Consider the following 16,627-nt stretch of genomic DNA (forward strand, 5'->3'; position numbering starts at 1 on the left):
ATAAAAGAAAGCATAATGATACCATAGTTCAACTGCCATGTTGAACTAGAGTCTCTGTTACAAATCTAAATACGTGTGTAGCATGCTTCATGGTGCTTTGTGCGTGAGTTAGCACAAATGTCACCATAGGCTCTTTAATGTTGAACTATGTCGTTTCACATGAGGTTCCAGCCTAGTCTAGGAAATTGCAGGGACACTTGCAGTAATAAGATTGTGGTACATCACAGTGGCCACATTCATTTTATATTCCTTCATATAAACACAACACAGAAATGCTCATATCTCAGTTATACCTTCAAAAGACTCAGTGTGTGTAATAATATAGTATACCCACACATGATAAATTCGGATCATGAAGATGTCTCAAGCAAGTATATTGTTCTAAATATTCTGCTGCCTAATTGAAGTTATGGACATAAGATGGAAACAGATGATCAAGCCGGTCATCATAGAGGAAAATAATTATTTTGTTTAATTAAAATAAGCAAAAGGGAAAGGAAAAGAAAACTTTCCGTAGGTGGGACTTCATCTTGAACATTCAATGTTCAGTGCTTTACTAATTAGGGTGTTTGGTTAATAATGGGTGAGACCTCTGGGCAAATAAACCATCCTCCCCTTATTTGTGTATCTGAACAATACATCTTAGCCGGTGTGCAACTGATGGCCATGGCAGTGGATATGGAACATCCTTATATCCCATCTAGGGTTATAAGGATATAGCATGATTTTTGCAGCACAGAGCATGCCAGAGCACAGAGTGGAAGGAAGGACAAATACAAATGCCATTCTGCTATTACTATCAACATAAAAACTATTTTAACCTTCTTGTGGTTTAATATTTAGACCCAGATCAGGCACAGTGCAATCAGGCAGCACTTGCTGAATGTTTTGCCGACATTTCCATCAACATGGGCAGTAAAATTAAAATTAAAGTATGGGATTTTATGTGCCAAAACCACTTTCTGATTATGAGGCACGCCGTAGGGGAGGACTCCGGAAATTTCGACCACCTGGGGTTCTTTAATGTGCACCTAAATCTAAGTACACGGGTGTTTTCGCATTTCGCTCCCATCGAAATGCGGCCGCCGTGGCCGGGATTCGATCCCGCGACCTCGTGCTCAGCTGCCTAACACCATAACCACTGAGCAACCACGGCGGGTAACATGGGCAGTAGTCGACTTGTTATTAGCTAAAACGAATGCATATGCGAAATTCGTGCTTATCAATATAACACATTTGTATGTCAAAGAAATCAAGGCATCAGAATAATAACACCGTAAGGCCAATGAAATCAAACAGCTGTGTAGTATGATTGACGAATCAGCAAATATATAAAAAAGCATCAAATTTTTATGCCTACCACTAGATAGATGTTTAATCTCACATTGTTCTCAGGCATATGTGCAGAATTGGTGAACATAGGGTGATGTGTCAGTTCACGAAATTGGGGACGCAAGTGCATTATCAATATATTGCCATCCTGTCATGCATAAAAAACTTCTGACGAGCCCATTGAGAAAAAAATTGTAATTTTTTATGAGAAATGTAACATACTAATTACAAAGCAACATGGTATTTTGAAGCATGCAAACTTGCCTAGTGGAGCAGACTATGCTGCTTGGAGAGTCGGACTTTACTGGCTACACAGTGATCATTTGCACTTTCCAAAGAGTGCTGTGCACACGAACAAGCTGCTTATCTGTTTTCTAATGCTCTATTTGTGCTTTTGATGAACAATGCTTCCCAATGTGCAATGTAATTACATGAAGTTGCTACTGTCATGAATACTTGAATGTGATCACCATTCTAATTACTTCTGAAAGGGACTGTTTATTATTCAGAAGTTATTGGATGTTTGATTCAAATCGATTTGTTTTAGGCACTATTTCATTTGATTTCTAAAATTGCTGTTCACATGCCCCTAAAACATATGTATGTTCAATGGACTGCATTGTAATGCTTATTACTATGCCACAGATGTCTGAATGACCTGCTTTGCTAACTTCGGTTAGGAAATGCTATGTGTAAATTTATGTAATGTTTCTTACAGACAAACCTAAATATAACTAAAGTATTAAAAAATTAAATTATGGAGTTTTGCGTGCCAAAGCCACTTTCTGATTATGAGGCATGCCTTTGTGGAGGACTCTGGACATTTCGACCACCTGGGGATCTTTAAGATGCACCTAAATCTAAGTACACTGGTATTTTCGCATTTCGCCCCCATCGAAATGCGGCCGCCGTGGCCGTGACCTCGTGCTCAGCAGCCCAACACCATAACAAAAGTATGTATAAGGAATTATCGGATATAACAAATTAAATGTGATACTTTTTTTGTCATGCTTTATCTCTGCAGAGTATTCTCCTGCTTTAATGAAACCAAAAATGAGGGGTCGGTCATGATATCAGTTACACCAGAGCAGGCATTTGTGTCCACATGCCTCGGAATATATATGGTAATAATAATTTGTGGGGTTTTACGTGCCAAAAGCACGATCTGATAATGAGGCATGATGTAGTGGGGGGCTCTTGAATAATTTTGACCACATGAGGTTCTTTATCGGGCACCCAGTGCATGGTACACATGCGATTTTGCATTTCACCTCCATTGAAAGAAATAAAAAAGATATATTCTGGCAGCAAAAACATCAAATAGACTCGGATCAATTTTATTAAAGCGAAGCTTTCTTTGCCTTTTCCTTCAACTTTTCCACTGCAGCTGCTGTCACTGTCTTGCACGCCGCATTGGGGGTAGTTCAGAGCGCATAGGAGCTCTTCTGCCATATACTGCATGGCAGGAGTGGGGCTGAGAGGAAAGCTGATGCGAGAAATTTGTTTGGACCTTTTGGACAGACGGGCGGACGGACGGGTGGGTGGGTGGGATGGGGATGGGGTGGGATGGGATGAGTGTCCCCTTCGGAACGGGGCGGTGGGTTGCACCACCAAGCTGCTGTTATTGCCTAATGTGCTATGTTAAAAAAGAAATACGGAAAAGGGAAAAGAAAAATACACGATGAATTCCCATAAGAAAAATTTCTGAACCCATATTTGGAACTTTGTTTTTGGATGCCTCCATTGTCTGTTGCCTCTTCCCTACCTTTCGCCTCTTAATAATCTCTATTGTGGAAGTGTTTACTTTCCCCCTGCTCTTGCTGAACCCAAAACCTTCAAGGAGGCCAGTGATTCCTAAATCAACCTCTGGGCAGATACCTTCACATTCTAACACAACATGCCCCATCGTTTCCCTAGCTTTACCACAGCAAGCACATGCTTCTTCCTTCTCATATCTCGCTTTATAAATGCATGTTCTAACGCATCTTGATCTCGCTTTGAAAAGTAATGAGCTTCCCTTTGAGTTACCATAAATTGTTTCTTTCCTGATTGTTTTTTCTTCTTAAGTAGCTACTCATGGCAGGTTTCTTTTCCATTGCCTCCATCCTTGAGACTATCTCAGCCTCTCTGATTTCTCGCTTGACGTTCTTTGTTGCCATGTTGCTCACTATACAGGCCGCATACTTGCTCGTAAGCTTCCTACTTCTTTTCCTCCACTGTGAATCAATGTTTTTCGTGTACAAATACATCAACACTCTCCCTGCCCACTTACTTTCTTCTATATTCCTCAGTCGTTCTTCATAATGAATTTTACTGTGAGCTTCCTTCACTCCAAAACTTGACCAGCCCATATCACCCTGCACAGCTTCATTTGTAGTCTTCCCGTGAGCACCCAATGCTAGGCGTCCCACTGACTTTTAGTTGCGATTGAGTTCTGATTGTACCTCTGATTTCGAGCAAGCAACTGCATTTCCAAATGTAAGTCCTAGAACCATTACACCTTTCCACTTATCTCGGAGCACTTCATACCTATTGTATCCCCATAGCACTCTGTGTCTCCTTATGGCCGCATTTCTCTTCGCCTTTACTGGTATTGTTTTTTCCTGTGTTTTCATATATCTATTGCCTTTGTTTATTCATATACCAAGATATTAATATTTTTTACTTGAGGTATTTCCTGGCCCTGTATTGTCACTGTCTGTTCGCTCTTTTCATTGAATACTATAACACTTGATTTTTTAATCCTAAATTTCAGACGTAACTTATCGTCTTCCTGTCCACAAATATTAGCCAGATGTTGCATATCACTTTGCTTGTTAGCTAGCAACACAATGTCCGCATAACATAAACCTGGAAGCTGCTGCTCTACTACTGTACCCGCCTGTCTGTATGAGAGATTAAATCCAATATTACTTCCTTCCAGCGCCCTCTCCATCCTGACCATGTACAGTCTGTTTCACACTTAGGGGAAAACTCTGAGCGCATTGCATCGCGATGCGGCGAGTGCTTGAGTCAGGCGGCGGCAGCAGCTCACACAGGCGCAGGTGCTCGAGGGGCGGGGTCTTGAACGGCGTTGTCTGTCACGGCGGCACGCACTGGCCGCATTGTTGGGAAGCGTGCTACTGTCAGGGGCAGTGTGCAGATTTCATTGTTACTGCGTAAAATGAGCCAGTATTCCTTACTAAGCGTTGTGCGACGCCCACTGATATGCCTCGAAGATAAGTTCATCGCTCAAAGCTGCCGGACAATCATAGACAACGTACAAATTCCATACGTTCTTGACAGCCTGTTCCCGAAAGGCGACTATATATTCCAACACGATAGGCCACCGATCCAGACTGCTCATGTTGTGCAAGAGCTGCTTGAAGAGTGCGCCATCACTCCCCTGGAGCGGCCACCCCAATCCCCTTGCGTCAGCGTCTTTTAAAATGTCTGGGGCTCGTTGAAAGTATCACTGGTGCACCATTCTCTGTATCAATCGCCCGAGCATAGGCTTCGGTACACCATCGTCAGCGATTGAGACATGCTGCGAATGAACACATCACTGATCAAGTCACTCGACACTTCACTGCCTTCCAAGATGAGCGCTGTCATCGCTGCCGCTGGGGTCATGACGAGATACTAAGTGAAGTTCGGAGTGTGACGTGTCCAATCCCCTGCCGGCAGGCAGGGTCTGTCTGGTGCAGTGTATGATTGTCGAGAAAAATCACTTCCAGCTCATTGTCTTAACCTAAACATTCCATTATTCGTATCCATTTTTTTCATCATGTTTGACCCCCATAGTTATCATAATTGGGTGCTTTGTTTTCCTTTCCAGTCAAATAAAGACTGAGCACGTTGCGCGCACATCTTGATGCGTCTTGCCACTACGTATTACGGTAGCACACACAGTAAAGAAACGCGCTCAGTACCCTGGCCTTTCGAAAGAATAAACGAAGCATGCTGTCAAAAGAAGTTTGTAGAACTCCATTATCGCCAATGAAGGCTCAGAGTTTGGCATTGCACAACCTTTAGTAAAGAATATCAGCTCAGTTCCCGCAGTATTGATGAAATCGGTGCACTGCCCCTGGCAGCAGCATGCTTCTCAACAATGCGGCCAGTGTGCGCCGCCGTAGCAGATGATGCAGATCACGACTCCACCCCTCGAGCTTCAGCGCCTGCACGAGCTGCTGCCACCGCCCGACTCCAGTGCTTGTCGCATCGCGATGCAATGCGTTGAGAGTTTTCACCTAAGTGTGAAACAGACTGTAAATCATAAAGAGCAGTGGGGATAAAGGGCACCCCTGCCTCAGCCACTTGTTGATATCAACTTTCTCCTCGCTCCTTATCCCTTCCCATTCAACAAAAATGGCATCTTCTAGGTACAGTGAAACCTTGTTAAACCGTAGTTGGCCGGAGCTCGGAAAAAGTATATGCTAAACGGTAGTACTGTTTAACTGAAATAGCACGAGATCGACCACTTACCTGTCAAAAACGGAACTCAGAGAGGGTGCGATGAAAAGGGAAAAAACATGCAGTATTTATTCACTTCGCGCGACAAAAGTGTTATTTTCGTTTGATGCTGCAGTGGCCTAGCAGCGATAGCGGCCTCAAACTTACTGAAGCTGCAAGGCAGCTTTTCAGCCAGCCCCCTCTTCTAGGCAAACACTTGCATGGCGGATTCCTCGTTGGCGTTACATATTCTCCGTGCATGCGCGCGGTAGCACTGCAGAAGTCGTGGGGCGCCTTTTTCATTGCAGGGTGCTGTTCTCGTTGCAACGATTGCATTCATGAGGCTGATGTAATGCGCAACTTCTACCACTGTCGGGCCTGAATCGCCCATGCTGTCGCTTTCTGTGTAGTCTTCATCACTGTTGCTAGCCAACGCTTCGGCAACAATAGAGGCAACAATGGTCAAAAGTCAAACCTCGTAGCCGACGCCTCTTCGCATTCCAAGTGCCACACACCGTAGTCAACAGCAGATCCCTGTCGCGTGCCAGCGCCGACTTCTACGTGTCACGTTCGATAGCACGAACGACGTCTAATTTTTCTTCTATGCTGAGCATCTGGCGTCTTTTTTATCTGAGCTTCGGCATGACGCGAGTCCTCGCTTGCGCGACGCCACAATGCTCTCTGGCATGCCGCTGAAATGATGTTGATGTTGATGTGGCTTTACACGCAAACGCACAGGGCGCTTGGAGGCTGTTGTTCTGATCTCTGAGGCTTGTTTTTCTGCCGGGCTGCCTGATGGAGACGACGCACCACCGTGTTTGCGCGTTGAAAAGTGGAAACGCTATGGGTTAGCCGATACGTGCGCAATGAGCTGGTACGGTTTATGCGGATAGAAAACACATTGTGTTCTATGGCCGCTGAGTTGGGGATTTGACTTTACTACATTTAAAATGAAACTACTGTTTAAGCGGGTACGATTTAACGAGGTTTTGCTGTAAATCTCTCTCAAAAGCTGTATACAATCGTCGCCTAAGCCTTCTCTTTCCAAAATATCCCACAATATGTTGCTGTCTACATTGTCATGTGCTCCTCTAATATCTAAAAAGGCTACATATAGCGGTCTCCTTTCTACTTTTGATACTTTAGTACACTGAGTAACAGCAAATAAGTTATCCAAACGCCTACCTATTCTGAAGTCATTCTGAAGTTCTTCCAGAGTGCCATTATTCTCTGCCTGTGCTTGCAGCTTTAACTTAATTGTCTGCATTGCTAACCTGTATGTTACTGATGTAATGGTGAATGGTCTATACAAGTGAATTCTATCATTCTCCCCCTTATCTTTATAAATTCATTCTACTTTGTCACCAACTGTCTGGTATTCGTCTACCTTTTAGACTTCCTTCTACTGCTTTCAACAGAGCTTCCTTACTTTTTGGTCCTAGTTTATTGTGTTTCATCGTGCCTCCACAATGTCCTCTGGAGCTCCCTGGGCGTTGCTGCAATATCCTCTTGACAGCTGCAATTATCCATGACCCACAGAAAAAGCATTGCATAAACTGCAGCACTTACTTTTGTATTAACGTGCAACTGTCCAGAGAGGAGGTAGATATTGTCGCAGCTTATTAGGAGACGGATAGCCGGCGTAGAGGACGTGTAAAAGCACTTTTATAAGAGCAGTCAACGCGACGTCGTTGTCGTCTCTGTTTTTCCACTCGCGCGCCACTTCAGCGTTGTTCTCATCGCCTGGCACATACCCACGGCGACCATATAGGATGTGGCATTTGCACCCCCCCCCCCCCTTTGAAAAAAAAAAAAAGCATCGTCCCGATGCACCAACCGCCGCAGGCTGTGCACAGACGGTGCATAGTTGAGGTCACGAGGAAATGTAGGGCTTCATACGAAGCACGTGCACAACCTCTGGCAGATGCCGCCGGCGTTTGGAGAAGTTATGGCTGTCGGGGACAACTTCATAATTCACATCGCTGATGCGGCGCAGAACTGTGTACGGGCCGAAGTATCTTCGCAGGAGCTTCTCAGACAGCCCCCGCCGACGAATCGGAGTCCAGATCCACACCTGGTCACCGACGTTGTATGTGACGGGTCTGTGCCGAAGATTGTAGTGTCGGGCAGCGTATTCCTGTCGTTCTTGGATTCGCAAACGCGCAAGCTGCCTGGCTTCCTCGGCGCGTTGCGTAAACTCCTCGGCACCAGTCTCGTCGTCACCGCACTCGTGTGGCAGCATTGCGTCCAACATTGTTGTCACTTCGCGTCCGTAAACGAGGTTGAAAGGCGTCACGCGTGTTGTCTCTTGGCGAGCCATGTTATACGCAAATGTAACGTATGGTAAATTCTCGTCCCAGTTCTTGTGGTCGACGTCGATGTACATACTCATCATGTCTGCCAGTGTCTTATTCATACGTTCTGTCAGCCCATTGGTTTGGGGATGGTAAGCCGTGGTCTTTCGGTGAGTGGTACCACTCAGTCGCAACACGGTATCCAGAAGCGCAGCCGTGAACGCAGATCCTCTGTCTGTTATGACCACTGCGGGAGCGCCATGCCTTAGGACGACGGCTTCGACGAAAAATCGCGCTGCTTCGGCTGCTGTTCCACGTTGGATAGCACCTGTTTCGGCGTATCGAGTAAGATAATCAGTGACGACGATTATCCATCTATTTCCGGCAGTAGACAGTGGAAATGGACCTAGAAGGTCCATGCCAATTTGTTCGAACGGCGCTTGCGGTATCTGAACAGGATGCAGCAGTCCAGCTGGCTTGCCGGGTAGGGCTTTACGGCGCTGGCAATCGAGGCATGTCTGTGTGTAACGTTTCACGATCGACGCAAGTCTTGGCCAATAGTACTTGAGCCTAATTCTTGCCAATGTGCGGGTGTATCCCAAGTGACCAGCGGTCGGCTCGTTGTGACAGGCATGTAGGACTTCGTCGCGAAGAGATGCGGGAATGACGAGTAGGTAGCTGCTGCCATTAGGTGAAAAGTTCTTTTTATAAAGAACGTCGTGGCGTAAGCAAAACGAAGGCAGCCCTCTCGCGAATAACCTCGGCGCGCTGCTTGTTTTTCCCTCTAAGTAATGGAAAAGAGGAACCAGTTCTGCGTCCTCGCGTTGGTGGCGTGAAACGTCGACAGTATCTAGCACGCCTAGAAAACCCGCGTCATCATCGTCGTGGACTGCAGTCTCAACAGGAGACCAAGAGAGGCAGTCGGCGTCGGTGTGTCGTTTCCCCGATTTGTACACAACCGTGAAGTCGAACTCTTGGAGCCGAAGACTCCAGCGCGCAAGCCGACCAGCTGGATCTTTTAAATTAGTCAGCCAGCAAAGTGCATGATGATCACTGACAACGGTGAAACTCCGACCATACAAATATGGCCGAAATTTCAGGACGGCCCACACCAGAGCGAGACATTCTTTTTCTGTAGTGGAGTAGTTAGCCTCTGTCCTGGATAGCGTCCTGCTGGCGTAAGCAATCACTCTTTCGGTGCCGTCCTGCCGCTGTACAAGCACTGCGCCGAGGCCGACATTACTAGCGTCGGTATGAAGAATCGTAGGAGCGTCTTCATCAAAGTGTGCGAGGACGGGAGGCGCCTGCAGCCGTTGCCGTAGGTCATCAAAAGCCCGTTGCTGGTCTTCACCCCACACAAAGGGGACATCCTCTCTGGTAAGATGGGTCAAGGGCCAAGCGATGCACGAAAATTCCGCAATAAACCGTCGGTAGTAGGCGCAAAGGCCCAGAAAACGTCGCACGGCCTTTTTATCTGATGCCGTTGGGAAATTAGCAACGGCAGATATTTTATCAGGGTCAGGTCGGACACCTTCACGACTAACAATGTGACCGAGAAATCGAAGTTCTTCAAAGCCAAAATGGCACTTTTCAGGTTTTAAAGTTAGACCAGCTGAGCATATTGCTTCGAAGACCATCTTTAGTCTCCGTAAGTGTTCCTCGAACGTTACGGAGAAAACAATCACGTCGTCGAGGTAGACCAGACAGGTTTGCCATTTGAGGCCTGAGAGTACAGTGTCCATTAGTCGTTGAAACGTTGCCGGCGCAGAACACAAACCGAAGGGGAGCACCTGAAATTCATAAAGACCGTCGGGCGTAACAAACGCGGTCTTCTCACGGTCTCTCTCATCAACTTCTATTTGCCAGTAGCCGCTTTTCAAATCCATCGACGAAAAGTAACGTGCGTTTCGTAGCCTGTCCAGTGAATCGTCGATACGCGGTAGCGGATAAACGTCTTTCTTTGTGATGAGGTTGAGTTTTCGGTAGTCGACGCAGAAGCGCAGGCTACCATCCTTCTTTTTCACCAATACGACAGGCGATGCCCAAGGACTCTTAGATGGCCGAATAACGCCGTCGTCAAGCATCGTCTTCACTTGTGTCTGGATTGCCTCGCGCTCTTTCGGTGCTACTCAATAAGGATTCTGCCGAATTGGTCTGGCGTCGGCTTCGGTGACAATACGGTGCTTAGTGAGCGGCGTCTGGCTAACTCGTGACGTGGATGAGAAGCAGCTCTTAAACTCATTGATGAGCTCAAGAAGGCTGCTGCGTTCAACGGGCGATAAGGTGGGACTGATATCGACCACAGGGGCAGGCATAGCCCCAGTGAACGTCGCGTGCTCCACTGAGAGGCAGTCCTGTATTGATGTAAATTCGTCGAAGTAAGCAACGACCGTGCCTTTAACAATGTGTCGACGTTCCCCGGTAAAATTCGTCAGCAGGAGTTCAGCACGTCCGTCGTGTACGTTAATTACGGCCCTGGCGATGGAAACGCCTTGACTCAGTACCAGTGCGTCGATGTGTTCAGCGACGCCAGTGCCAGTGTTGAAGTTGTCGCAGATTACAGGCACGAGGCAACAGCTTCGCGGCGGAAGCGTGACGTCGTCGTCGGCGATACGTAAGCGGGGTCGCTGGTGCTCCGCGGGGTCGACGTCGTCTGAACTCGTAGAAAATGTGACGACGAGGTCACGGACATTAATCACGGCACCATACTCTCTCAAAAAATCCATCCCCAATATAAGTTCTTTACAACACTCAAAGAGAATGACGAGGGTGGCGACGAAGGTTGGGCCGGCGATTACTATTCTGGCTGTGCATTTTCCAATCGGCGTCATCAACTGGCCACCGGCAGTTCGGATGTTGGGCCCGGTCCACGGCGTCTTCACTTTTCGCAGCCTGTCGGCCAGCTTTTGACTGATTATCGAAAAATGCGAACCAGTATCGACGAGAGCGGCCACTTGGTGGCCGTCAATGCAAACGACAAGATCGGCGCTGACGGCGTCGGTTACAGGAGGTGTGGTTGGAGTCGTCGGAGTTGTAGAGTCGTCGATCGTCGGAGATGGGGGCTCTTGGGTAGCTAGCCGGTTTGCAACCTCACCCCCGGAGGTCGCTGCGTCTAGTTTCCCCGGCGCGGGCTAGGGGACCTGCCCCTAGAGGCGTCAGAAAATTCGCGACGGGTCGGTGGGGTGTAACGAGCCGGAGAGGGGGAACGCGATAGAGGCGTCGTTGAACCTTCTGGCCGAAAGTTTGTAGAATTTCCGTCGCGGCTACGTGCAGCATCAGACACAGGGTAACTGCAGCTGGAAAATTTTGGATACCCAGCCGCGCGGTAGTGGCACGCGCGGTAAACATGTCCTGCTTCGCCGCAATGAAAGCATAGCGGCCGGCGGTCAGCGATGCGCCACAAATCGGTCTTTCGAAGCGAGTAGCCGGCAGAGGATTCACTGTAAAAACGAGGCGCAGCGATCGACTGGCGGCGATACGGCATAGTTGGCGGCGGCTGTGACTGTCGAAAATAGGGCGTCGGGGGTGGCGGTGATGGCTGCGTCGTAGTGGTCGACGGTGTCAGCAGCATCGAAGTGGCAGGAGGTGGACGGCAGACAGCTTCCGCGTAGGTCAATCGTCGCGGCACCGCCTGCCAGTCGGGCGACGAAAAGGCCTCTCGAACTTCCTCCCGAACGATATCAGCGACAGAAGCCACCGCTGGTGCCATGGGAGAGATCCCGAGCTGCCGGATCTCCTCTCGCACAATCTCTCTGATGACTTCACGTAGAGACGTGCTGCAGCTCTCAGGTAGAATAGAAGCGTTCACCGGCGAGCTCTTGCGATCATATTGGCGGTACCGTTGCTGTAGTGCCCGTTCTATAGCGGTAGCCTCCTTGGTAAATTCGGCCACTGTCGTTGGAGGGTTCCTCACGAGCCCGGCAAAGAGTTCCTCCTTCACTCCGCGCAAGAGATAGCGCAACTTCTTTTCTTCGGCCATCTCAGGGTCTGCTCTGCAGAAAAGGCGGCCATATCTTCTGCAAACATGGCAACGCTCTCGTTTGGTTTTTGAATACGAGATTCAAGTAGGCGCTGCGCGTTGTCTCTTCTGTCGCTACTAGTGAACGTGTCTAGCAGCTGGGTGCGGAAGGCATCCCACGTGGTCAAATTTCTCTCCCGGTTCACAAACCATGTCCGCGCACTGTCTTGAAGCGCAAAATAGACATTAGCCAGCTTTTGCTGGGAGCCCCAGTCATTATAACTGGCGACACGCTCAAATTGGTCAAGCCAATCTTGGACATCCTCAAAAGCGTCGCCGTGGAAACTTTCTGGTATCTTAGGATTCTGCAGCGTCACCTGCGATGGAGTTGCAGTAGCCATGGCGGAAGTAGGTTGACGCGTTCCAGCAGGGTCCTGCAAAGGGCTGAACTCGGGCGTCAGGCCTAGCAGGCGGCGACTGTACCGGTGAACAGGAGTTTCGATGAACGAAGGTGATTCCGCTTTCGAGGTATGGCTCCGCGAAGAGGTGCCGAGCATGAGACAATCCTACCCCGCACCTCCACCAGTGTCGCAGCTTATTAGGAGACGGATAGCCGGCGTAGAGGACGTGTAAAAGCACTTTTATGAGAGCAGTCAACGCGACGTCGTTGTCGTCTCTGTTTTTCCACTCGCGCGCCACTTCAGCGTCGTTCTCATCGCCTGGCACATACCCACGGCGACCATATAGGATGTGGCAATATAATGGTAGAGAGCAGGTAGGGAGAGCAGACAGAATGGGTAGAACCTGTGTAGTCGTGAAATGAGTGAATAAGTCTTGCACTCTTTGCTCGCTGCTCGCTTTCATGGGGGAAGGGTGAGAGAGGGAAAAGGCGGTGTAAGAGGAGAAGAAAACGCTACTACTGGACATTACAGCCGGTTGCGAACAAACTGGATAAATTTAAGTTCTAGGTACGAAATGGTACGTTTCTGATATTTAGAAAAAAAATAAAAACCATGCAAATTTGTCAAGCGGACAACAGACACATGGTATGCAGCACCATAGCATCTAGGCAACTCTACAGAAGCAGCTGCACGTCAAATAAACCCTTTTGTGTCTGCCACAGTAGCTTTGCAGCTATGGCATTTTTAGAGGTTTAGGGTTCGATCCCGACCTTGGCAGCCGCGTTACGATGGGAGCGAAATACTAAAACGCTGGTATACTTCAGATTTGGTGCAGGTTAACTCTGGGTTGAAAATTAATATGGAGTCCACGACTATGACATACTTCATAATCCGATTGTGTTTTTAACATATACAGACCCACAATTCAGTTAAGTTTAAAGGGACACTAAAGAAAAATACTAAGTCAAGCTAAAGTGATAAATTAGTGCTCGAGAATCTCTAAGGCATCAATATTATTGCGAACGAAGCCTTAATAATCGAGAAACCGAGCTAAATGCTGGACATGATTAGAGACTCCCCTGGGACATTCAAGCACTTGCCCGATGATGAAAGCACTCCTCGATTAAATTCTGTCACTAGTACTCAACTACTCGTTGCAAAAAAATATCCTCGTATTCTATCATAATTTGAAATAAAATGCTACTTGTCCAGTTCCATTTCATGTTTAGAAAGAAGAACTCATTGAAATTACCGTTGAAAATGAAGCGTGCAGTCGAAAGGTTTCGTTTACACTCAACTCTGCACCGCCCATGCTTCTGCGTTTCAGTACTTTCCTGATCGCGTAGTGCTACGCTGGTTTTGCTGGCTTGCGAAACTCACTTAAACCACAGGTAGCAGAGAATTCAACTTCCATGTGATGTTGCGGGATGCCCGAGTGGTCTGTGCCACTTGACCAAAAAGCAGCTACAACGGTGAATCCACCACTCTGTCTTGGCTCGGTGCCACCGTCTATTGGGCGCCATTTTACTCACCGACGGCAGCAAAGGGCGTTGATGGCGTATGCAACGTCACCACTCTCCCGGTTTGGTGGCAGCAGATTTGAATTTCAAAAAAAGTATTCGGACCTTCAGGTACAATTTTCTCGTAAACTAAGTCCTTTCTTGGCACGAAACAAGCGTTGCGAGGTTTCTGGAAAGGTATTTAAAGTCCACATTGACTTAGTATGTGCCTTTAGTGTCCCTTCAATGTTTCTGCCACAATGTGATGCACCATGTGAGGTAATGAGAATGCTAACCTTCTCAGTGTTATGAACAATGGTATGCAACAACGCCTCAAGCAAATACATCTCACTGTGTGTCTGTGTACTATGCAAAGTAATGTTTGACATCAGCTCACCACTGTTGTATTGCACTAAATACTGAAGAAATTAATCATTTGCCATCAGCATCACTTGCTCAAATCAAAGCAAGTCAGTCAAAGCAAACAGCACAGAAAGGTTCGCTTACATCGATTCCCGCATTGCGTAGGATCGCAAAGGTGCCCAATGTTTCTGACCTGCATGATACCTGAGCCACTACCACATACCCCACCGCCATTCTATAACAGGAATGACCTCACTTTCATATGCCGCTAGGTGTTTCAGCCATGAACTGTGTTATGATATCACAAACCTGGTGGCCATGAAGAATGATTTGGGAAGTTACTGCAAGTGAAACACAAGACTTCAAGAAAGGGACAACACGAAGTGGTATTGTGTTTTTAACCACTTTGTGTTGTCCCTTTCTTGAAGTCTCGTGTTTTGCTTGCGGTACCTTCCCAAATCATGAATCACTGACTGGCCTACACCCGCACTCTGCTATGTGCCATGAAAAAATGTGCCGCCGGGTTGACTGGCACAAAACTGCAACTTTGAACTGAGGTGAAACAGCGCTTGTCTGTGGTATTTGTTTCCTTGTGTCCTCGTCTTTTTTGTGCTGTTTCACCTCAGTTCTAAGTATGAACCAACTAGCCCTCATCAAGATCTTACTAATGCAACTTTGGTTGCCGAACCCTCGATGAAGCGGCTCTGGTTACATCTGGCAGCCTAAGCAGTGCGGGCTGGTGGAGTGGCTGGCGGCAAGACATCATGGGAAGCCTGCCACCAACAAGTTCGCGCTCAAAGACCTTGTCAGTGTTCAAGCGCGAGATCAGACACACAAGCTAGATTGACAGCCGTAGTAGTGGAGTACGAATCTGCATACGGTCCCTTTCATGTCCTAGAACTTTGTCGGCGCCATGCACTTTCTTCTGTTCATACTCTTAGACCTTTTGTGCATTGAGTGTGAGATCACTGTTTCTAGACTTGTGCGAATAGTTACATTTTGGCTGGTGGTGAATTTCAAGTGAATAATCCTCAGGGTTAATTTCGAAGTGAATTCGAATAGGTAGTTGTCAGGTGTCGAAAGAACTAAGCTGAGCACTTTAAGTTTGTTTTATGGAAAATTTTTTTATTTCTGAGGAAACATACAAAGGCGTCACAGAGAATCCTTTGATAACATATCTTAACACATGGTAAGGACGGTGTTTTCTTTTACACAGGTAACAAGCTATCAACACACGCATGCCATGCATAAAACAGAAAATCCTTTGGTAACATATTTCAAGTAAATGATAATGACATATAAGGACTAGCATCTCCACATGCAGTGAAGAAGGCACTCCACAACACATGCACACAAAAAAAAAAAAAATTACGGAAAGCCCTGTAATAATATGTGTCAAGTGAAAAATTATCACAGATAAAGACTCTGCTTTACATGCAGTAAAAGGTGCTCCTTTAAACAGTTAATGAAGCCATTTTCAAAGTAAAAGATTCTCATGCAGAAGAAGTAGTTGCTTCACATGCTGAGGAAAAGGTTGCTTCCTCCCTTCTGCCGGTTACAATGGCACCCGCTGTCGAGCATAACCTTTCACTTGTCTGGATTGCTGGGAGTGAAAGGTACCTGCGGGCCACCCTTACAAGAAATCAGTGAAGGTGTCTGTCTGCTCTTCCACCATTCTAGTGGATTCTCCAGCAAGGAAGTAGGGGAGCTCTCAGGTAGCTCTCAACGTCATCTTTTGTGGAAGGGCCTGACTTCTGAGAAACATCTGAAGCAAAGCTTGTAAAGGCCCCTCCCACAGAAGCATCTCGGGAGCTACCCAAACCTGCACTACTCTCACTTGATTGTTCACAGCGCGCAACTTGCAGTGTTCTTTCTGCTGCTTTGTTGAGAACAGCACAGGCCCACTTCTCTTCCTTTTCCATGCAACAGGCATCCTTAAATCTTGGATCCAGCAACATTGCTAGATTTGTATCCTTGGATGTCTTGACATCTGGAAACCTTGCTTTGAGGGTGCATTCCAGACTTGAAGGAATTGCCAATCACTGATCTGATTGATTTGTGTGTCGAACAAGTGGAATGCCAGTGCACTCCAGCAGAGGAATGACTTGAGACAAAGTGGAATATTTGTCCCCAGATAGCTCTGTTGTGGCTTGAACAAGTGACTCCAGTACCTTCACAGCAGCAGCCATCAGCTTCCACTGAGCTGCAGTGCGGTTATCAACTCCACACTCTGAAAGCTCCATGGTGATTGGTTTGCACAGTTTAGCAGCCTGGTCGTCATCTGATGCTCGGTCTTTCAACGTGTCGGAACATCTTGCACCACTTCCAGTGCATTTAGCTGTGTTTACC

General features: G+C 47.2%; 1 protein-coding gene across 1 annotated transcript in view; it reads left to right on the plus strand.

The window, feature by feature from the left end:
* Positions 1–16,627, plus strand: part of LOC142590651 (uncharacterized) — an 85,494-nt gene that overhangs the window by 9,339 nt on the left and 59,528 nt on the right. The gene's annotated exons all lie outside the window — the stretch shown is intronic.

The sequence above is a fragment of the Dermacentor variabilis genome, chromosome 8, assembly GCF_050947875.1.
Source record: "Dermacentor variabilis isolate Ectoservices chromosome 8, ASM5094787v1, whole genome shotgun sequence".
NCBI lineage: Eukaryota > Metazoa > Arthropoda > Arachnida > Ixodida > Ixodidae > Dermacentor > Dermacentor variabilis.